Raw genomic sequence first — 22,432 nt, 5'->3', positions numbered from 1 at the left:
TTTTGATATCATTTCTATAAACAAGGTTTGGTCAATGTCTTTTGCCCCGGTTTGTTAGAAACAATAGCTCGCCGGAATGTGTTAATATCTTCGTCCGATAGCTATTGTCCTTTTAAAAGATATTGAGGTTGTTATACGGTTAAACTCTGTAGAATGGTAACGTTGCCTCACTGTTTTTCTTTATTGTAATTTATTGTATATAGCTTTCCGAAAACGGCAACTCGGTATCGCTTCTCGGCCTTTTGGCTAAGATCATGTGTAGTATCTGTTCTTTTCAGCTTAATATCTGAAACGCGATTCACCGAATCGCTTGTATATTAAACTGATTTTTGAACTTAGGCCATGGAATAGGGGCTTGCTCCGTCCTGGCCACGGGTTGGCCCGGTATTGCAGTACCTCCGGGATCGGCCCACCCCTCAAGGGGTTAATAAAATACCAAAGAAAGAATGTTACTTTTCCTCCACCTGAATTACGCTGTTTTTCTTACTTTTTTTTTTCTTGTAGGGGGGGGGGGGAGCTCTTTCTTTCATTGTAAATTGAACATTGTATTCAACCATTTTCCATTTGTCTTTCTCGAAAAGAAATTGAATAAATTATTAAACAATTCCGTATCCACTACCTCAGTTTCACTGTTTCTATTTGTATTACATCTTCGTCGTAGACGGCGGAGTTGCTGAGAAAGTCACACGCTTCTCGTGCTTGTAATCGATTCCACCGGTGATTTTTCTCAATTTTCAGGGGACTTCCCGAAAACGACCGGCTTTTTCAGTAGAGGCGGGCATTCTTTCGCCAGTCAAATAGTTCTTAAAAGTTAAGTAATATTTCTTACCAATTTGGACGAAGGAATTTCTGTGATTGTCCTTTCTGGAATCTATGCTGGATGGTGAATCGAATGCATACACTTTTGTCAATCAGCTGTATCAAATTAAAAAATCTTTTGAATGAAATTGGCATTCACCCCGTATCTACCCGTTCATGGCTGACAATGTACGTCGTCGAGAAAACTCTTACAAAAGAGACACTTTTTAACCTTTGATGCTTGATATCATTTCTATAAACAAGGTTTGGTCAATGTCTTTGCCCCGGTTTGTTAGAAACAATAGCTCGCCGGAATGTGTTAATATCTTCGTCCGATAGCTATTGTCCTTTTAAAAGATATTGAGGTTGTTATACGGTTAAACTCTGTAGAATGGTAACGTTGCCTCACTGTTTTTCTTTATTGTAATTTATTGTATATAGCTTTCCGAAAACGGCAACTCGGTATCGCTTCTCGGCCTTTTGGCTAAGATCATGTGTAGTATCTGTTCTTTTCAGCTTAATATCTGAAACGCGATTCACCGAATCGCTTGTATATTAAACTGATTTTTGAACTTAGGCCATGGAATAGGGGCTTGCTCCGTCCTGGCCACGGGTTGGCCCGGTATTGCAGTACCTCCGGGATCGGCCCACCCCTCAAGGGGTTAATAAAATACCAAAGAAAGAATGTTACTTTTCCTCCACCTGAATTACGCTGTTTTTCTTACTTTTTTTTTTCTTGTAGGGGGGGGGGGGAGCTCTTTCTTTCATTGTAAATTGAACATTGTATTCAACCATTTTCCATTTGTCTTTCTCGAAAAGAAATTGAATAAATTATTAAACAATTCCGTATCCACTACCTCAGTTTCACTGTTTCTATTTGTATTACATCTTCGTCGTAGACGGCGGAGTTGCTGAGAAAGTCACACGCTTCTCGTGCTTGTAATCGATTCCACCGGTGATTTTTCTCAATTTTCAGGGGACTTCCCGAAAACGACCGGCTTTTTCAGTAGAGGCGGGCATTCTTTCGCCAGTCAAATAGTTCTTAAAAGTTAAGTAATATTTCTTACCAATTTGGACGAAGGAATTTCTGTGATTGTCCTTTCTGGAATCTATGCTGGATGGTGAATCGAATGCATACACTTTTGTCAATCAGCTGTATCAAATTAAAAAATCTTTTGAATGAAATTGGCATTCACCCCGTATCTACCCGTTCATGGCTGACAATGTACGTCGTCGAGAAAACTCTTACAAAAGAGACACTTTTTAACCTTTGATGCTTGATATCATTTCTATAAACAAGGTTTGGTCAATGTCTTTGCCCCGGTTTGTTAGAAACAATAGCTCGCCGGAATGTGTTAATATCTTCGTCCGATAGCTATTGTCCTTTTAAAAGATATTGAGGTTGTTATACGGTTAAACTCTGTAGAATGGTAACGTTGCCTCACTGTTTTTCTTTATTGTAATTTATTGTATATAGCTTTCCGAAAACGGCAACTCGGTATCGCTTCTCGGCCTTTTGGCTAAGATCATGTGTAGTATCTGTTCTTTTCAGCTTAATATCTGAAACGCGATTCACCGAATCGCTTGTATATTAAACTGATTTTTGAACTTAGGCCATGGAATAGGGGCTTGCTCCGTCCTGGCCACGGGTTGGCCCGGTATTGCAGTACCTCCGGGATCGGCCCACCCCTCAAGGGGTTAATAAAATACCAAAGAAAGAATGTTACTTTTCCTCCACCTGAATTACGCTGTTTTTCTTACTTTTTTTTTTCTTGTAGGGGGGGGGGGGGGGAGCTCTTTCTTTCATTGTAAATTGAACATTGTATTCAACCATTTTCCATTTGTCTTTCTCGAAAAGAAATTGAATAAATTATTAAACAATTCCGTATCCACTACCTCAGTTTCACTGTTTCTATTTGTATTACATCTTCGTCGTAGACGGCGGAGTTGCTGAGAAAGTCACACGCTTCTCGTGCTTGTAATCGATTCCACCGGTGATTTTTCTCAATTTTCAGGGGACTTCCCGAAAACGACCGGCTTTTTCAGTAGAGGCGGGCATTCTTTCGCCAGTCAAATAGTTCTTAAAAGTTAAGTAATATTTCTTACCAATTTGGACGAAGGAATTTCTGTGATTGTCCTTTCTGGAATCTATGCTGGATGGTGAATCGAATGCATACACTTTTGTCAATCAGCTGTATCAAATTAAAAAATCTTTTGAATGAAATTGGCATTCACCCCGTATCTACCCGTTCATGGCTGACAATGTACGTCGTCGAGAAAACTCTTACAAAAGAGACACTTTTTAACCTTTGATGCTTGATATCATTTCTATAAACAAGGTTTGGTCAATGTCTTTGCCCCGGTTTGTTAGAAACAATAGCTCGCCGGAATGTGTTAATATCTTCGTCCGATAGCTATTGTCCTTTTAAAAGATATTGAGGTTGTTATACGGTTAAACTCTGTAGAATGGTAACGTTGCCTCACTGTTTTTCTTTATTGTAATTTATTGTATATAGCTTTCCGAAAACGGCAACTCGGTATCGCTTCTCGGCCTTTTGGCTAAGATCATGTGTAGTATCTGTTCTTTTCAGCTTAATATCTGAAACGCGATTCACCGAATCGCTTGTATATTAAACTGATTTTTGAACTTAGGCCATGGAATAGGGGCTTGCTCCGTCCTGGCCACGGGTTGGCCCGGTATTGCAGTACCTCCGGGATCGGCCCACCCCTCAAGGGGTTAATAAAATACCAAAGAAAGAATGTTACTTTTCCTCCACCTGAATTACGCTGTTTTTCTTACTTTTTTTTTTCTTGTAGGGGGGGGGGGGAGCTCTTTCTTTCATTGTAAATTGAACATTGTATTCAACCATTTTCCATTTGTCTTTCTCGAAAAGAAATTGAATAAATTATTAAACAATTCCGTATCCACTACCTCAGTTTCACTGTTTCTATTTGTATTACATCTTCGTCGTAGACGGCGGAGTTGCTGAGAAAGTCACACGCTTCTCGTGCTTGTAATCGATTCCACCGGTGATTTTTTCTCAATTTTCAGGGGACTTCCCGAAAACGACCGGCTTTTTCAGTAGAGGCGGGCATTCTTTCGCCAGTCAAATAGTTCTTAAAAGTTAAGTAATATTTCTTACCAATTTGGACGAAGGAATTTCTGTGATTGTCCTTTCTGGAATCTATGCTGGATGGTGAATCGAATGCATACACTTTTGTCAATCAGCTGTATCAAATTAAAAAATCTTTTGAATGAAATTGGCATTCACCCCGTATCTACCCGTTCATGGCTGACAATGTACGTCGTCGAGAAAACTCTTACAAAAGAGACACTTTTTAACCTTTGATGCTTGATATCATTTCTATAAACAAGGTTTGGTCAATGTCTTTGCCCCGGTTTGTTAGAAACAATAGCTCGCCGGAATGTGTTAATATCTTCGTCCGATAGCTATTGTCCTTTTAAAAGATATTGAGGTTGTTATACGGTTAAACTCTGTAGAATGGTAACGTTGCCTCACTGTTTTTCTTTATTGTAATTTATTGTATATAGCTTTCCGAAAACGGCAACTCGGTATCGCTTCTCGGCCTTTTGGCTAAGATCATGTGTAGTATCTGTTCTTTTCAGCTTAATATCTGAAACGCGATTCACCGAATCGCTTGTATATTAAACTGATTTTTGAACTTAGGCCATGGAATAGGGGCTTGCTCCGTCCTGGCCACGGGTTGGCCCGGTATTGCAGTACCTCCGGGATCGGCCCACCCCTCAAGGGGTTAATAAAATACCAAAGAAAGAATGTTACTTTTCCTCCACCTGAATTACGCTGTTTTTCTTACTTTTTTTTTTCTTGTAGGGGGGGGGGGGGAGCTCTTTCTTTCATTGTAAATTGAACATTGTATTCAACCATTTTCCATTTGTCTTTCTCGAAAAGAAATTGAATAAATTATTAAACAATTCCGTATCCACTACCTCAGTTTCACTGTTTCTATTTGTATTACATCTTCGTCGTAGACGGCGGAGTTGCTGAGAAAGTCACACGCTTCTCGTGCTTGTAATCGATTCCACCGGTGATTTTTCTCAATTTTCAGGGGACTTCCCGAAAACGACCGGCTTTTTCAGTAGAGGCGGGCATTCTTTCGCCAGTCAAATAGTTCTTAAAAGTTAAGTAATATTTCTTACCAATTTGGACGAAGGAATTTCTGTGATTGTCCTTTCTGGAATCTATGCTGGATGGTGAATCGAATGCATACACTTTTGTCAATCAGCTGTATCAAATTAAAAAATCTTTTGAATGAAATTGGCATTCACCCCGTATCTACCCGTTCATGGCTGACAATGTACGTCGTCGAGAAAACTCTTACAAAAGAGACACTTTTTAACCTTTGATGCTTGATATCATTTCTATAAACAAGGTTTGGTCAATGTCTTTGCCCCGGTTTGTTAGAAACAATAGCTCGCCGGAATGTGTTAATATCTTCGTCCGATAGCTATTGTCCTTTTAAAAGATATTGAGGTTGTTATACGGTTAAACTCTGTAGAATGGTAACGTTGCCTCACTGTTTTTCTTTATTGTAATTTATTGTATATAGCTTTCCGAAAACGGCAACTCGGTATCGCTTCTCGGCCTTTTGGCTAAGATCATGTGTAGTATCTGTTCTTTTCAGCTTAATATCTGAAACGCGATTCACCGAATCGCTTGTATATTAAACTGATTTTTGAACTTAGGCCATGGAATAGGGGCTTGCTCCGTCCTGGCCACGGGTTGGCCCGGTATTGCAGTACCTCCGGGATCGGCCCACCCCTCAAGGGGTTAATAAAATACCAAAGAAAGAATGTTACTTTTCCTCCACCTGAATTACGCTGTTTTTCTTACTTTTTTTTTTCTTGTAGGGGGGGGGGGGAGCTCTTTCTTTCATTGTAAATTGAACATTGTATTCAACCATTTTCCATTTGTCTTTCTCGAAAAGAAATTGAATAAATTATTAAACAATTCCGTATCCACTACCTCAGTTTCACTGTTTCTATTTGTATTACATCTTCGTCGTAGACGGCGGAGTTGCTGAGAAAGTCACACGCTTCTCGTGCTTGTAATCGATTCCACCGGTGATTTTTCTCAATTTTCAGGGGACTTCCCGAAAACGACCGGCTTTTTCAGTAGAGGCGGGCATTCTTTCGCCAGTCAAATAGTTCTTAAAAGTTAAGTAATATTTCTTACCAATTTGGACGAAGGAATTTCTGTGATTGTCCTTTCTGGAATCTATGCTGGATGGTGAATCGAATGCATACACTTTTGTCAATCAGCTGTATCAAATTAAAAAATCTTTTGAATGAAATTGGCATTCACCCCGTATCTACCCGTTCATGGCTGACAATGTACGTCGTCGAGAAAACTCTTACAAAAGAGACACTTTTTAACCTTTGATGCTTGATATCATTTCTATAAACAAGGTTTGGTCAATGTCTTTGCCCCGGTTTGTTAGAAACAATAGCTCGCCGGAATGTGTTAATATCTTCGTCCGATAGCTATTGTCCTTTTAAAAGATATTGAGGTTGTTATACGGTTAAACTCTGTAGAATGGTAACGTTGCCTCACTGTTTTTCTTTATTGTAATTTATTGTATATAGCTTTCCGAAAACGGCAACTCGGTATCGCTTCTCGGCCTTTTGGCTAAGATCATGTGTAGTATCTGTTCTTTTCAGCTTAATATCTGAAACGCGATTCACCGAATCGCTTGTATATTAAACTGATTTTTGAACTTAGGCCATGGAATAGGGGCTTGCTCCGTCCTGGCCACGGGTTGGCCCGGTATTGCAGTACCTCCGGGATCGGCCCACCCCTCAAGGGGTTAATAAAATACCAAAGAAAGAATGTTACTTTTCCTCCACCTGAATTACGCTGTTTTTCTTACTTTTTTTTTTCTTGTAGGGGGGGGGGGGGAGCTCTTTCTTTCATTGTAAATTGAACATTGTATTCAACCATTTTCCATTTGTCTTTCTCGAAAAGAAATTGAATAAATTATTAAACAATTCCGTATCCACTACCTCAGTTTCACTGTTTCTATTTGTATTACATCTTCGTCGTAGACGGCGGAGTTGCTGAGAAAGTCACACGCTTCTCGTGCTTGTAATCGATTCCACCGGTGATTTTTCTCAATTTTCAGGGGACTTCCCGAAAACGACCGGCTTTTTCAGTAGAGGCGGGCATTCTTTCGCCAGTCAAATAGTTCTTAAAAGTTAAGTAATATTTCTTACCAATTTGGACGAAGGAATTTCTGTGATTGTCCTTTCTGGAATCTATGCTGGATGGTGAATCGAATGCATACACTTTTGTCAATCAGCTGTATCAAATTAAAAAATCTTTTGAATGAAATTGGCATTCACCCCGTATCTACCCGTTCATGGCTGACAATGTACGTCGTCGAGAAAACTCTTACAAAAGAGACACTTTTTAACCTTTGATGCTTGATATCATTTCTATAAACAAGGTTTGGTCAATGTCTTTGCCCCGGTTTGTTAGAAACAATAGCTCGCCGGAATGTGTTAATATCTTCGTCCGATAGCTATTGTCCTTTTAAAAGATATTGAGGTTGTTATACGGTTAAACTCTGTAGAATGGTAACGTTGCCTCACTGTTTTTCTTTATTGTAATTTATTGTATATAGCTTTCCGAAAACGGCAACTCGGTATCGCTTCTCGGCCTTTTGGCTAAGATCATGTGTAGTATCTGTTCTTTTCAGCTTAATATCTGAAACGCGATTCACCGAATCGCTTGTATATTAAACTGATTTTTGAACTTAGGCCATGGAATAGGGGCTTGCTCCGTCCTGGCCACGGGTTGGCCCGGTATTGCAGTACCTCCGGGATCGGCCCACCCCTCAAGGGGTTAATAAAATACCAAAGAAAGAATGTTACTTTTCCTCCACCTGAATTACGCTGTTTTTCTTACTTTTTTTTTTCTTGTAGGGGGGGGGGGGAGCTCTTTCTTTCATTGTAAATTGAACATTGTATTCAACCATTTTCCATTTGTCTTTCTCGAAAAGAAATTGAATAAATTATTAAACAATTCCGTATCCACTACCTCAGTTTCACTGTTTCTATTTGTATTACATCTTCGTCGTAGACGGCGGAGTTGCTGAGAAAGTCACACGCTTCTCGTGCTTGTAATCGATTCCACCGGTGATTTTTCTCAATTTTCAGGGGACTTCCCGAAAACGACCGGCTTTTTCAGTAGAGGCGGGCATTCTTTCGCCAGTCAAATAGTTCTTAAAAGTTAAGTAATATTTCTTACCAATTTGGACGAAGGAATTTCTGTGATTGTCCTTTCTGGAATCTATGCTGGATGGTGAATCGAATGCATACACTTTTGTCAATCAGCTGTATCAAATTAAAAAATCTTTTGAATGAAATTGGCATTCACCCCGTATCTACCCGTTCATGGCTGACAATGTACGTCGTCGAGAAAACTCTTACAAAAGAGACACTTTTTAACCTTTGATGCTTGATATCATTTCTATAAACAAGGTTTGGTCAATGTCTTTGCCCCGGTTTGTTAGAAACAATAGCTCGCCGGAATGTGTTAATATCTTCGTCCGATAGCTATTGTCCTTTTAAAAGATATTGAGGTTGTTATACGGTTAAACTCTGTAGAATGGTAACGTTGCCTCACTGTTTTTCTTTATTGTAATTTATTGTATATAGCTTTCCGAAAACGGCAACTCGGTATCGCTTCTCGGCCTTTTGGCTAAGATCATGTGTAGTATCTGTTCTTTTCAGCTTAATATCTGAAACGCGATTCACCGAATCGCTTGTATATTAAACTGATTTTTGAACTTAGGCCATGGAATAGGGGCTTGCTCCGTCCTGGCCACGGGTTGGCCCGGTATTGCAGTACCTCCGGGATCGGCCCACCCCTCAAGGGGTTAATAAAATACCAAAGAAAGAATGTTACTTTTCCTCCACCTGAATTACGCTGTTTTTCTTACTTTTTTTTTTCTTGTAGGGGGGGGGGGGGAGCTCTTTCTTTCATTGTAAATTGAACATTGTATTCAACCATTTTCCATTTGTCTTTCTCGAAAAGAAATTGAATAAATTATTAAACAATTCCGTATCCACTACCTCAGTTTCACTGTTTCTATTTGTATTACATCTTCGTCGTAGACGGCGGAGTTGCTGAGAAAGTCACACGCTTCTCGTGCTTGTAATCGATTCCACCGGTGATTTTTCTCAATTTTCAGGGGACTTCCCGAAAACGACCGGCTTTTTCAGTAGAGGCGGGCATTCTTTCGCCAGTCAAATAGTTCTTAAAAGTTAAGTAATATTTCTTACCAATTTGGACGAAGGAATTTCTGTGATTGTCCTTTCTGGAATCTATGCTGGATGGTGAATCGAATGCATACACTTTTGTCAATCAGCTGTATCAAATTAAAAAATCTTTTGAATGAAATTGGCATTCACCCCGTATCTACCCGTTCATGGCTGACAATGTACGTCGTCGAGAAAACTCTTACAAAAGAGACACTTTTTAACCTTTGATGCTTGATATCATTTCTATAAACAAGGTTTGGTCAATGTCTTTGCCCCGGTTTGTTAGAAACAATAGCTCGCCGGAATGTGTTAATATCTTCGTCCGATAGCTATTGTCCTTTTAAAAGATATTGAGGTTGTTATACGGTTAAACTCTGTAGAATGGTAACGTTGCCTCACTGTTTTTCTTTATTGTAATTTATTGTATATAGCTTTCCGAAAACGGCAACTCGGTATCGCTTCTCGGCCTTTTGGCTAAGATCATGTGTAGTATCTGTTCTTTTCAGCTTAATATCTGAAACGCGATTCACCGAATCGCTTGTATATTAAACTGATTTTTGAACTTAGGCCATGGAATAGGGGCTTGCTCCGTCCTGGCCACGGGTTGGCCCGGTATTGCAGTACCTCCGGGATCGGCCCACCCCTCAAGGGGTTAATAAAATACCAAAGAAAGAATGTTACTTTTCCTCCACCTGAATTACGCTGTTTTTCTTACTTTTTTTTTTCTTGTAGGGGGGGGGGGGGAGCTCTTTCTTTCATTGTAAATTGAACATTGTATTCAACCATTTTCCATTTGTCTTTCTCGAAAAGAAATTGAATAAATTATTAAACAATTCCGTATCCACTACCTCAGTTTCACTGTTTCTATTTGTATTACATCTTCGTCGTAGACGGCGGAGTTGCTGAGAAAGTCACACGCTTCTCGTGCTTGTAATCGATTCCACCGGTGATTTTTCTCAATTTTCAGGGGACTTCCCGAAAACGACCGGCTTTTTCAGTAGAGGCGGGCATTCTTTCGCCAGTCAAATAGTTCTTAAAAGTTAAGTAATATTTCTTACCAATTTGGACGAAGGAATTTCTGTGATTGTCCTTTCTGGAATCTATGCTGGATGGTGAATCGAATGCATACACTTTTGTCAATCAGCTGTATCAAATTAAAAAATCTTTTGAATGAAATTGGCATTCACCCCGTATCTACCCGTTCATGGCTGACAATGTACGTCGTCGAGAAAACTCTTACAAAAGAGACACTTTTTAACCTTTGATGCTTGATATCATTTCTATAAACAAGGTTTGGTCAATGTCTTTGCCCCGGTTTGTTAGAAACAATAGCTCGCCGGAATGTGTTAATATCTTCGTCCGATAGCTATTGTCCTTTTAAAAGATATTGAGGTTGTTATACGGTTAAACTCTGTAGAATGGTAACGTTGCCTCACTGTTTTTCTTTATTGTAATTTATTGTATATAGCTTTCCGAAAACGGCAACTCGGTATCGCTTCTCGGCCTTTTGGCTAAGATCATGTGTAGTATCTGTTCTTTTCAGCTTAATATCTGAAACGCGATTCACCGAATCGCTTGTATATTAAACTGATTTTTGAACTTAGGCCATGGAATAGGGGCTTGCTCCGTCCTGGCCACGGGTTGGCCCGGTATTGCAGTACCTCCGGGATCGGCCCACCCCTCAAGGGGTTAATAAAATACCAAAGAAAGAATGTTACTTTTCCTCCACCTGAATTACGCTGTTTTTCTTACTTTTTTTTTTCTTGTAGGGGGGGGGGGGAGCTCTTTCTTTCATTGTAAATTGAACATTGTATTCAACCATTTTCCATTTGTCTTTCTCGAAAAGAAATTGAATAAATTATTAAACAATTCCGTATCCACTACCTCAGTTTCACTGTTTCTATTTGTATTACATCTTCGTCGTAGACGGCGGAGTTGCTGAGAAAGTCACACGCTTCTCGTGCTTGTAATCGATTCCACCGGTGATTTTTCTCAATTTTCAGGGGACTTCCCGAAAACGACCGGCTTTTTCAGTAGAGGCGGGCATTCTTTCGCCAGTCAAATAGTTCTTAAAAGTTAAGTAATATTTCTTACCAATTTGGACGAAGGAATTTCTGTGATTGTCCTTTCTGGAATCTATGCTGGATGGTGAATCGAATGCATACACTTTTGTCAATCAGCTGTATCAAATTAAAAAATCTTTTGAATGAAATTGGCATTCACCCCGTATCTACCCGTTCATGGCTGACAATGTACGTCGTCGAGAAAACTCTTACAAAAGAGACACTTTTTAACCTTTGATGCTTGATATCATTTCTATAAACAAGGTTTGGTCAATGTCTTTGCCCCGGTTTGTTAGAAACAATAGCTCGCCGGAATGTGTTAATATCTTCGTCCGATAGCTATTGTCCTTTTAAAAGATATTGAGGTTGTTATACGGTTAAACTCTGTAGAATGGTAACGTTGCCTCACTGTTTTTCTTTATTGTAATTTATTGTATATAGCTTTCCGAAAACGGCAACTCGGTATCGCTTCTCGGCCTTTTGGCTAAGATCATGTGTAGTATCTGTTCTTTTCAGCTTAATATCTGAAACGCGATTCACCGAATCGCTTGTATATTAAACTGATTTTTGAACTTAGGCCATGGAATAGGGGCTTGCTCCGTCCTGGCCACGGGTTGGCCCGGTATTGCAGTACCTCCGGGATCGGCCCACCCCTCAAGGGGTTAATAAAATACCAAAGAAAGAATGTTACTTTTCCTCCACCTGAATTACGCTGTTTTTCTTACTTTTTTTTTTCTTGTAGGGGGGGGGGGGGAGCTCTTTCTTTCATTGTAAATTGAACATTGTATTCAACCATTTTCCATTTGTCTTTCTCGAAAAGAAATTGAATAAATTATTAAACAATTCCGTATCCACTACCTCAGTTTCACTGTTTCTATTTGTATTACATCTTCGTCGTAGACGGCGGAGTTGCTGAGAAAGTCACACGCTTCTCGTGCTTGTAATCGATTCCACCGGTGATTTTTCTCAATTTTCAGGGGACTTCCCGAAAACGACCGGCTTTTTCAGTAGAGGCGGGCATTCTTTCGCCAGTCAAATAGTTCTTAAAAGTTAAGTAATATTTCTTACCAATTTGGACGAAGGAATTTCTGTGATTGTCCTTTCTGGAATCTATGCTGGATGGTGAATCGAATGCATACACTTTTGTCAATCAGCTGTATCAAATTAAAAAATCTTTTGAATGAAATTGGCATTCACCCCGTATCTACCCGTTCATGGCTGACAATGTACGTCGTCGAGAAAACTCTTACAAAAGAGACACTTTTTAACCTTTGATGCTTGATATCATTTCTATAAACAAGGTTTGGTCAATGTCTTTGCCCCGGTTTGTTAGAAACAATAGCTCGCCGGAATGTGTTAATATCTTCGTCCGATAGCTATTGTCCTTTTAAAAGATATTGAGGTTGTTATACGGTTAAACTCTGTAGAATGGTAACGTTGCCTCACTGTTTTTCTTTATTGTAATTTATTGTATATAGCTTTCCGAAAACGGCAACTCGGTATCGCTTCTCGGCCTTTTGGCTAAGATCATGTGTAGTATCTGTTCTTTTCAGCTTAATATCTGAAACGCGATTCACCGAATCGCTTGTATATTAAACTGATTTTTGAACTTAGGCCATGGAATAGGGGCTTGCTCCGTCCTGGCCACGGGTTGGCCCGGTATTGCAGTACCTCCGGGATCGGCCCACCCCTCAAGGGGTTAATAAAATACCAAAGAAAGAATGTTACTTTTCCTCCACCTGAATTACGCTGTTTTTCTTACTTTTTTTTTTCTTGTAGGGGGGGGGGGGAGCTCTTTCTTTCATTGTAAATTGAACATTGTATTCAACCATTTTCCATTTGTCTTTCTCGAAAAGAAATTGAATAAATTATTAAACAATTCCGTATCCACTACCTCAGTTTCACTGTTTCTATTTGTATTACATCTTCGTCGTAGACGGCGGAGTTGCTGAGAAAGTCACACGCTTCTCGTGCTTGTAATCGATTCCACCGGTGATTTTTCTCAATTTTCAGGGGACTTCCCGAAAACGACCGGCTTTTTCAGTAGAGGCGGGCATTCTTTCGCCAGTCAAATAGTTCTTAAAAGTTAAGTAATATTTCTTACCAATTTGGACGAAGGAATTTCTGTGATTGTCCTTTCTGGAATCTATGCTGGATGGTGAATCGAATGCATACACTTTTGTCAATCAGCTGTATCAAATTAAAAAATCTTTTGAATGAAATTGGCATTCACCCCGTATCTACCCGTTCATGGCTGACAATGTACGTCGTCGAGAAAACTCTTACAAAAGAGACACTTTTTAACCTTTGATGCTTGATATCATTTCTATAAACAAGGTTTGGTCAATGTCTTTGCCCCGGTTTGTTAGAAACAATAGCTCGCCGGAATGTGTTAATATCTTCGTCCGATAGCTATTGTCCTTTTAAAAGATATTGAGGTTGTTATACGGTTAAACTCTGTAGAATGGTAACGTTGCCTCACTGTTTTTCTTTATTGTAATTTATTGTATATAGCTTTCCGAAAACGGCAACTCGGTATCGCTTCTCGGCCTTTTGGCTAAGATCATGTGTAGTATCTGTTCTTTTCAGCTTAATATCTGAAACGCGATTCACCGAATCGCTTGTATATTAAACTGATTTTTGAACTTAGGCCATGGAATAGGGGCTTGCTCCGTCCTGGCCACGGGTTGGCCCGGTATTGCAGTACCTCCGGGATCGGCCCACCCCTCAAGGGGTTAATAAAATACCAAAGAAAGAATGTTACTTTTCCTCCACCTGAATTACGCTGTTTTTCTTACTTTTTTTTTTCTTGTAGGGGGGGGGGGGGAGCTCTTTCTTTCATTGTAAATTGAACATTGTATTCAACCATTTTCCATTTGTCTTTCTCGAAAAGAAATTGAATAAATTATTAAACAATTCCGTATCCACTACCTCAGTTTCACTGTTTCTATTTGTATTACATCTTCGTCGTAGACGGCGGAGTTGCTGAGAAAGTCACACGCTTCTCGTGCTTGTAATCGATTCCACCGGTGATTTTTCTCAATTTTCAGGGGACTTCCCGAAAACGACCGGCTTTTTCAGTAGAGGCGGGCATTCTTTCGCCAGTCAAATAGTTCTTAAAAGTTAAGTAATATTTCTTACCAATTTGGACGAAGGAATTTCTGTGATTGTCCTTTCTGGAATCTATGCTGGATGGTGAATCGAATGCATACACTTTTGTCAATCAGCTGTATCAAATTAAAAAATCTTTTGAATGAAATTGGCATTCACCCCGTATCTACCCGTTCATGGCTGACAATGTACGTCGTCGAGAAAACTCTTACAAAAGAGACACTTTTTAACCTTTGATGCTTGATATCATTTCTATAAACAAGGTTTGGTCAATGTCTTTGCCCCGGTTTGTTAGAAACAATAGCTCGCCGGAATGTGTTAATATCTTCGTCCGATAGCTATTGTCCTTTTAAAAGATATTGAGGTTGTTATACGGTTAAACTCTGTAGAATGGTAACGTTGCCTCACTGTTTTTCTTTATTGTAATTTATTGTATATAGCTTTCCGAAAACGGCAACTCGGTATCGCTTCTCGGCCTTTTGGCTAAGATCATGTGTAGTATCTGTTCTTTTCAGCTTAATATCTGAAACGCGATTCACCGAATCGCTTGTATATTAAACTGATTTTTGAACTTAGGCCATGGAATAGGGGCTTGCTCCGTCCTGGCCACGGGTTGGCCCGGTATTGCAGTACCTCCGGGATCGGCCCACCCCTCAAGGGGTTAATAAAATACCAAAGAAAGAATGTTACTTTTCCTCCACCTGAATTACGCTGTTTTTCTTACTTTTTTTTTTCTTGTAGGGGGGGGGGGGAGCTCTTTCTTTCATTGTAAATTGAACATTGTATTCAACCATTTTCCATTTGTCTTTCTCGAAAAGAAATTGAATAAATTATTAAACAATTCCGTATCCACTACCTCAGTTTCACTGTTTCTATTTGTATTACATCTTCGTCGTAGACGGCGGAGTTGCTGAGAAAGTCACACGCTTCTCGTGCTTGTAATCGATTCCACCGGTGATTTTTCTCAATTTTCAGGGGACTTCCCGAAAACGACCGGCTTTTTCAGTAGAGGCGGGCATTCTTTCGCCAGTCAAATAGTTCTTAAAAGTTAAGTAATATTTCTTACCAATTTGGACGAAGGAATTTCTGTGATTGTCCTTTCTGGAATCTATGCTGGATGGTGAATCGAATGCATACACTTTTGTCAATCAGCTGTATCAAATTAAAAAATCTTTTGAATGAAATTGGCATTCACCCCGTATCTACCCGTTCATGGCTGACAATGTACGTCGTCGAGAAAACTCTTACAAAAGAGACACTTTTTAACCTTTGATGCTTGATATCATTTCTATAAACAAGGTTTGGTCAATGTCTTTGCCCCGGTTTGTTAGAAACAATAGCTCGCCGGAATGTGTTAATATCTTCGTCCGATAGCTATTGTCCTTTTAAAAGATATTGAGGTTGTTATACGGTTAAACTCTGTAGAATGGTAACGTTGCCTCACTGTTTTTCTTTATTGTAATTTATTGTATATAGCTTTCCGAAAACGGCAACTCGGTATCGCTTCTCGGCCTTTTGGCTAAGATCATGTGTAGTATCTGTTCTTTTCAGCTTAATATCTGAAACGCGATTCACCGAATCGCTTGTATATTAAACTGATTTTTGAACTTAGGCCATGGAATAGGGGCTTGCTCCGTCCTGGCCACGGGTTGGCCCGGTATTGCAGTACCTCCGGGATCGGCCCACCCCTCAAGGGGTTAATAAAATACCAAAGAAAGAATGTTACTTTTCCTCCACCTGAATTACGCTGTTTTTCTTACTTTTTTTTTTCTTGTAGGGGGGGGGGGGGAGCTCTTTCTTTCATTGTAAATTGAACATTGTATTCAACCATTTTCCATTTGTCTTTCTCGAAAAGAAATTGAATAAATTATTAAACAATTCCGTATCCACTACCTCAGTTTCACTGTTTCTATTTGTATTACATCTTCGTCGTAGACGGCGGAGTTGCTGAGAAAGTCACACGCTTCTCGTGCTTGTAATCGATTCCACCGGTGATTTTTCTCAATTTTCAGGGGACTTCCCGAAAACGACCGGCTTTTTCAGTAGAGGCGGGCATTCTTTCGCCAGTCAAATAGTTCTTAAAAGTTAAGTAATATTTCTTACCAATTTGGACGAAGGAATTTCTGTGATTGTCCTTTCTGGAATCTATGCTGGATGGTGAATCGAATGCATACACTTTTGTCAATCAGCTGTATCAAATTAAAAAATCTTTTGAATGAAATTGGCATTCACCCCGTATCTACCCGTTCATGGCTGACAATGTACGTCGTCGAGAAAACTCTTACAAAAGAGACACTTTTTAACCTTTGATGCTTGATATCATTTCTATAAACAAGGTTTGGTCAATGTCTTTGCCCCGGTTTGTTAGAAACAATAGCTCGCCGGAATGTGTTAATATCTTCGTCCGATAGCTATTGTCCTTTTAAAAGATATTGAGGTTGTTATACGGTTAAACTCTGTAGAATGGTAACGTTGCCTCACTGTTTTTCTTTATTGTAATTTATTGTATATAGCTTTCCGAAAACGGCAACTCGGTATCGCTTCTCGGCCTTTTGGCTAAGATCATGTGTAGTATCTGTTCTTTTCAGCTTAATATCTGAAACGCGATTCACCGAATCGCTTGTATATTAAACTGATTTTTGAACTTAGGCCATGGAATAGGGGCTTGCTCCGTCCTGGCCACGGGTTGGCCCGGTATTGCAGTACCTCCGGGATCGGCCCACCCCTCAAGGGGTTAATAAAATACCAAAGAAAGAATGTTACTTTTCCTCCACCTGAATTACGCTGTTTTTCTTACTTTTTTTTTTCTTGTAGGGGGGGGGGGGGAGCTCTTTCTTTCATTGTAAATTGAACATTGTATTCAACCATTTTCCATTTGTCTTTCTCGAAAAGAAATTGAATAAATTATTAAACAATTCCGTATCCACTACCTCAGTTTCACTGTTTCTATTTGTATTACATCTTCGTCGTAGACGGCGGAGTTGCTGAGAAAGTCACACGCTTCTCGTGCTTGTAATCGATTCCACCGGTGATTTTTCTCAATTTTCAGGGGACTTCCCGAAAACGACCGGCTTTTTCAGTAGAGGCGGGCATTCTTTCGCCAGTCAAATAGTTCTTAAAAGTTAAGTAATATTTCTTACCAATTTGGACGAAGGAATTTCTGTGATTGTCCTTTCTGGAATCTATGCTGGATGGTGAATCGAATGCATACACTTTTGTCAATCAGCTGTATCAAATTAAAAAATCTTTTGAATGAAATTGGCATTCACCCCGTATCTACCCGTTCATGGCTGACAATGTACGTCGTCGAGAAAACTCTTACAAAAGAGACACTTTTTAACCTTTGATGCTTGATATCATTTCTATAAACAAGGTTTGGTCAATGTCTTTGCCCCGGTTTGTTAGAAACAATAGCTCGCCGGAATGTGTTAATATCTTCGTCCGATAGCTATTGTCCTTTTAAAAGATATTGAGGTTGTTATACGGTTAAACTCTGTAGAATGGTAACGTTGCCTCACTGTTTTTCTTTATTGTAATTTATTGTATATAGCTTTCCGAAAACGGCAACTCGGTATCGCTTCTCGGCCTTTTGGCTAAGATCATGTGTAGTATCTGTTCTTTTCAGCTTAATATCTGAAACGCGATTCACCGAATCGCTTGTATATTAAACTGATTTTTGAACTTAGGCCATGGAATAGGGGCTTGCTCCGTCCTGGCCACGGGTTGGCCCGGTATTGCAGTACCTCCGGGATCGGCCCACCCCTCAAGGGGTTAATAAAATACCAAAGAAAGAATGTTACTTTTCCTCCACCTGAATTACGCTGTTTTTCTTACTTTTTTTTTTCTTGTAGGGGGGGGGGGGGAGCTCTTTCTTTCATTGTAAATTGAACATTGTATTCAACCATTTTCCATTTGTCTTTCTCGAAAAGAAATTGAATAAATTATTAAACAATTCCGTATCCACTACCTCAGTTTCACTGTTTCTATTTGTATTACATCTTCGTCGTAGACGGCGGAGTTGCTGAGAAAGTCACACGCTTCTCGTGCTTGTAATCGATTCCACCGGTGATTTTTCTCAATTTTCAGGGGACTTCCCGAAAACGACCGGCTTTTTCAGTAGAGGCGGGCATTCTTTCGCCAGTCAAATAGTTCTTAAAAGTTAAGTAATATTTCTTACCAATTTGGACGAAGGAATTTCTGTGATTGTCCTTTCTGGAATCTATGCTGGATGGTGAATCGAATGCATACACTTTTGTCAATCAGCTGTATCAAATTAAAAAATCTTTTGAATGGGTTGGGTCGAATGAATATCTTGCTTTTCTACTGTAATTCGGCACTCATCAGACCCCGTTCACTCACGTGCTGTTAGACGAGTATGTGCAATGTGTATACGTTCGTTCTAGTTCTACACAGCGATTAGTGAGTGCAGCAGCATAGCAGTGAAGGAGTGTAGCATAGCAGTGAGTGCAGCAGTGTGATGTGAGCTCCGCCATGTTTTGTTCATTAGTCCTAAATGCAGTTTATTTTCTTTGCTTTCCTGTTTGTGTGTTAACAGACCTACTTTGACGATATTATTTTTATTCCTTAGGTCAATTTTAAGTATAGGTTTGTGGGAAAGATTTTCAACACGCCATTTTAAACTGCCTCGTAATCGACGGATTTAGATTTATCCTGAATTTACAATACATTCCCACGTATACATTTTCGTGTCTTGTTGCATGTCTGCCAATATTGCATCAATCAATTTTGGGTTTTATACCGATACAACAGAAAGCATTATATCTGTCTGCAAATACTTCTGTTCAATGGCTTAATATCATGCGGTTTTGGGCGGTTTTGGTTTTGACCAAAGCTGTATCATGACAAAACACGAACACAGGCGGATTCGTTGGGGGGGGGGGGGGGGCGCAGGGGCCGTGTGTTCCCATTTTGCTTCTAAAAAATGATAAAGGGGGTGGGAGAAAAAACCAGAGGAGAATAAAAGGAGAGGAAAAATGAAAGGAGGAAGACAAGTGAATAAAATAAAGAGAGGGGTAGACTTGGGAAAAAATCTTTCATGTCCATAAAGTGTGCACAAAGTGACCACAAAAAGTGAAGTATCTTTGCAATGTTAAAGTCGAGCATTTTAATCGTGAAAATGATATTTTGTGAACCCTTTGAAGACCGTTGTGAACACTTTGTGAACCCACTGTGATCACATGCCCTGTGAGACACTTTGTTCTTTCGAGCAGGGCGAGCCGTGGGGCAGGGGCGGATCCAGGATTTTCCAAGGGGGGGGGGGGCACATTTTTCCGAAGAAAAATTCGACAAGCCCCCCCAAAAAACAATAATAAACACATTAAAAAAAAGTTTTTACCAAAAAGTAATGATATTTCGTCCCCCGAAAAAATTGGACAAGCCCTCCCCCCAAAACAATGGTCATCACTTTCAAAAGTGTCTGTATGTGAGGGGGGTACACTTTACACATTTTAGTTTTGATTCACAAAGGGGGGGGGCACGGGCTGGCTGTGCCCCCCCCCTGGATCCGCCACTGCCGAGGAGAAGGGGGGGGGGGGTGGGGAGGGCATGATCCAAGCCCCTGTTCGCAATTCTTAGCCGGGTTCTTAACCTTACCATCCAAAAGATGTGACTATGGATTGAAACTCTAGACAACGTGTGCATCAATTCAGAACTTCCCCCATTTCGCCTAAAGGCCCTCACCAGTGTTGAGCAGTAGCGTACGCATGCAGGAAAAGAAAAATATTATATGACTAATTTTATACCAGAAAGTATTCAATTAAGATTAATAAAATATACCCTTGGTTTAAACAAAAGTGCAGTAAATAATGCAGTCTTATCAGAAACTGGTCGCCATCCAATGTCACTATCTGTTATTAGATTCTTGGTATCACATCATCGAAGCCCCAGACACAAGTATTATCAAATGACATATGTGGATGGATTAGACAATAAAACAACTCTCACAAAAAAAATAGAAAAACTTTTTGATGTAGCAGGATTTACACAGTCATGTATGGTCAAAATACATTCTCGGTAAAATATGTTTAAAAAAGCACTAGTTGACAAATTTAAAGAGAGATATATAAAATATTGGAAAGAAAGTCTTGACGAAAATTGTAGTGAATACAACAAGAAACTCAAAGCATACAATAAATTAAAATGTAATTATGAATTGGAAAATCATTTACTCTTGGATATTGACAAAAAGGACATTACAACCTTCATCAAACTCCGAATAAGCGATAATAAAATAATGATCGAACAAGGCAGATTCCAGTAGAAAATAGGCTCTGTCCTCTTTGTCATCTTGATGTTGAAGATGAATATCATTTTATTACCCAATGCAGATATCTCGATATTCCCCGTACCAACCTGATTGACAAGAAAAAAATACCTGATTTTATTAAATGCAATGATGTTGGAAATTTTAAGTTTTTGTTAGCGCCCAAAGAAACGGATATAATTAAAATATGCATCACTGGAATAAATAAAATGTAGGATTTGCGATCCAAGTATATCAATAGCATGGCCTCGAATTAAAGCAATAACAATATTTCACATATTATATGATATTTGCAGTTGTTTTTTAGAACGACGTAGTAGCTGCTAATTTTTGTTTTGATAAGAAGAATTATGACATGTTAATTGACAGATTGTCGAGTGAAACAGTTTCTGACAGCATATAGTTTTTTTTCCTGCATTTGATTTGTTTTGTTATGTTTTTCCTGTTGTTTTCATTTTGTTTAATTTGTGACTCTGTTTATTGGTAGAAATGTTAATTTATCATTGTAACTTAATATGTTCCATAATTTATACAAAAATTGTTAATTTTATTTTGATTGTAATCCTTTATGTTTGGATTTGAAATCAATACAAAATAAACATGAAACTTGAAACTTGCAGGATTTTTGAATGGGGGGAGGGGGGGGTTCAAGCTGAATAAAATGTTGACAAGCAAAAACAAAATTAAGGGGGGGGGGTGAACACCCATAACCACCCTGCGTCCGCTACTAGTGTAGATTTAGCACCATAGCACCAGTCTATATAGAATAACACCAGGGAATAGATGAAAACAACACAAGTTAAGGGTCAAACCGATATTGACTTAACACTGGTTAGTATTGTTTAATTGCCTGTCTGGTGTTAGCTTAAAGCCGACGCGGTGTTGTTTCAACACCCCTCTGGTCTTTTCCTATGGTGTTAACTTAACACCGGTATGTTTGCAGTGCAGCCATGAAACACCAATCGTGAAAGACTAACGTCAGTGTTTTCTCTATTCGCCAGGATCATGTCAGCTGTGTTACTCATGCCTGATCCAGGGTAACACCACTGAGGCATCAGAGGACTTGAGCGAATGCGGTACGGTCAATTGTAACGCATTTGGTGGGTGTGCCGAACTTGAGCTTAGTGCAGTTTATACCAACCAAAGGGGTAAGATCGCCATCTCGTATTTTTTGTCATCAATTATTTCATATCTCATAAATTTCATTCCCTCCCCCACCTTCCCCCACTTTTCCTCACCTTCCTGCCCAAGGTTGCCGACAAATTTTCACGCTGGAAACTTTCCACGGGAATAAACTGGAATTTCGTGGGAATTTTCCAAATTTCCTGAATGTTTCCGGTCCTTTGCAACCTTACTCCTTCCAGTAACTGTGCTGACTCAGCTGACCCATGACCCCTGTATATTATGGTTTATTTATTTACAAAATACAACAATGTAAAAAACCGCAGCCAACACAACACAAGGTTCATATAAATATAATATAAAAATACATATTCACAATAATACATGTAACAGAGGAGGTGAGATTTAAAAAAAAAAAAATCATGAGCTATTCTTTTAAACTGAATGATGGAGGGTAGTTTAGTCATTATTACAATAATTCACCTTAAAAATAACAATGAATTCTAAATAAAACCTACATGTCATGCAGGTAAATGAACATATTAAAAAAATGCTAGACGACATCCGGTAATTTTATTAGATATTATTATTGATGAGTTGATAATGGATCACTGTCATGAATAGAAAAGAGAGCAATTAAAATTAAATAAATTGAAAATAATTATTTATTTAATAATAATTGTTTTAGTTGAGACCGTATTAATACTGTGAATAGATAAATTGTCATTTTCCACAATTACTCAATGAAAA

General features: G+C 39.2%; 18 non-coding genes across 18 annotated transcripts; all 18 read left to right on the top strand.

The window, feature by feature from the left end:
- Positions 1–226: 226 nt before the first annotated feature.
- On the top strand, positions 227–418 carry LOC135155350 (U2 spliceosomal RNA). Its single transcript, XR_010294555.1, has one exon. It is a non-coding gene; the product is annotated as a U2 spliceosomal RNA (small nuclear RNA).
- An 844-nt stretch (positions 419–1,262) lies between these two features.
- LOC135155349 (U2 spliceosomal RNA) lies at positions 1,263–1,454 on the top strand. The gene has a single exon (XR_010294554.1). It is a non-coding gene; the product is annotated as a U2 spliceosomal RNA (small nuclear RNA).
- Positions 1,455–2,298: 844 nt separating this feature from the next.
- LOC135155348 (U2 spliceosomal RNA) lies at positions 2,299–2,490 on the top strand. The gene has a single exon (XR_010294553.1). It is a non-coding gene; the product is annotated as a U2 spliceosomal RNA (small nuclear RNA).
- An 847-nt stretch (positions 2,491–3,337) lies between these two features.
- Positions 3,338–3,529, top strand: LOC135155347 (U2 spliceosomal RNA). Its single transcript, XR_010294552.1, has one exon. It is a non-coding gene; the product is annotated as a U2 spliceosomal RNA (small nuclear RNA).
- An 845-nt stretch (positions 3,530–4,374) lies between these two features.
- LOC135155346 (U2 spliceosomal RNA) lies at positions 4,375–4,566 on the top strand. The gene has a single exon (XR_010294551.1). It is a non-coding gene; the product is annotated as a U2 spliceosomal RNA (small nuclear RNA).
- Positions 4,567–5,411: 845 nt separating this feature from the next.
- LOC135155345 (U2 spliceosomal RNA) lies at positions 5,412–5,603 on the top strand. Its single transcript, XR_010294550.1, has one exon. It is a non-coding gene; the product is annotated as a U2 spliceosomal RNA (small nuclear RNA).
- An 844-nt stretch (positions 5,604–6,447) lies between these two features.
- Positions 6,448–6,639, top strand: LOC135155344 (U2 spliceosomal RNA). The gene has a single exon (XR_010294549.1). It is a non-coding gene; the product is annotated as a U2 spliceosomal RNA (small nuclear RNA).
- An 845-nt stretch (positions 6,640–7,484) lies between these two features.
- Positions 7,485–7,676, top strand: LOC135155343 (U2 spliceosomal RNA). The gene has a single exon (XR_010294548.1). It is a non-coding gene; the product is annotated as a U2 spliceosomal RNA (small nuclear RNA).
- An 844-nt stretch (positions 7,677–8,520) lies between these two features.
- On the top strand, positions 8,521–8,712 carry LOC135155342 (U2 spliceosomal RNA). Its single transcript, XR_010294547.1, has one exon. It is a non-coding gene; the product is annotated as a U2 spliceosomal RNA (small nuclear RNA).
- Positions 8,713–9,557: 845 nt separating this feature from the next.
- LOC135155341 (U2 spliceosomal RNA) lies at positions 9,558–9,749 on the top strand. The gene has a single exon (XR_010294546.1). It is a non-coding gene; the product is annotated as a U2 spliceosomal RNA (small nuclear RNA).
- An 845-nt stretch (positions 9,750–10,594) lies between these two features.
- Positions 10,595–10,786, top strand: LOC135155340 (U2 spliceosomal RNA). Its single transcript, XR_010294545.1, has one exon. It is a non-coding gene; the product is annotated as a U2 spliceosomal RNA (small nuclear RNA).
- An 844-nt stretch (positions 10,787–11,630) lies between these two features.
- Positions 11,631–11,822, top strand: LOC135155334 (U2 spliceosomal RNA). Its single transcript, XR_010294541.1, has one exon. It is a non-coding gene; the product is annotated as a U2 spliceosomal RNA (small nuclear RNA).
- Positions 11,823–12,667: 845 nt separating this feature from the next.
- Positions 12,668–12,859, top strand: LOC135155326 (U2 spliceosomal RNA). The gene has a single exon (XR_010294532.1). It is a non-coding gene; the product is annotated as a U2 spliceosomal RNA (small nuclear RNA).
- An 844-nt stretch (positions 12,860–13,703) lies between these two features.
- On the top strand, positions 13,704–13,895 carry LOC135155381 (U2 spliceosomal RNA). The gene has a single exon (XR_010294585.1). It is a non-coding gene; the product is annotated as a U2 spliceosomal RNA (small nuclear RNA).
- An 845-nt stretch (positions 13,896–14,740) lies between these two features.
- On the top strand, positions 14,741–14,932 carry LOC135155370 (U2 spliceosomal RNA). Its single transcript, XR_010294574.1, has one exon. It is a non-coding gene; the product is annotated as a U2 spliceosomal RNA (small nuclear RNA).
- An 844-nt stretch (positions 14,933–15,776) lies between these two features.
- Positions 15,777–15,968, top strand: LOC135155359 (U2 spliceosomal RNA). The gene has a single exon (XR_010294563.1). It is a non-coding gene; the product is annotated as a U2 spliceosomal RNA (small nuclear RNA).
- Positions 15,969–16,813: 845 nt separating this feature from the next.
- LOC129267477 (U2 spliceosomal RNA) lies at positions 16,814–17,005 on the top strand. Its single transcript, XR_008585174.1, has one exon. It is a non-coding gene; the product is annotated as a U2 spliceosomal RNA (small nuclear RNA).
- An 845-nt stretch (positions 17,006–17,850) lies between these two features.
- LOC129267478 (U2 spliceosomal RNA) lies at positions 17,851–18,042 on the top strand. Its single transcript, XR_008585175.1, has one exon. It is a non-coding gene; the product is annotated as a U2 spliceosomal RNA (small nuclear RNA).
- Positions 18,043–22,432: the final 4,390 nt, after the last annotated feature.

This window comes from Lytechinus pictus, chromosome 8, assembly GCF_037042905.1.
Source record: "Lytechinus pictus isolate F3 Inbred chromosome 8, Lp3.0, whole genome shotgun sequence".
Lineage (NCBI taxonomy): Eukaryota > Metazoa > Echinodermata > Echinoidea > Temnopleuroida > Toxopneustidae > Lytechinus > Lytechinus pictus.
The sequence above is the reverse complement of the archived record's forward strand: the minus strand, read 5'-3'. Positions and strand labels throughout refer to the sequence as shown.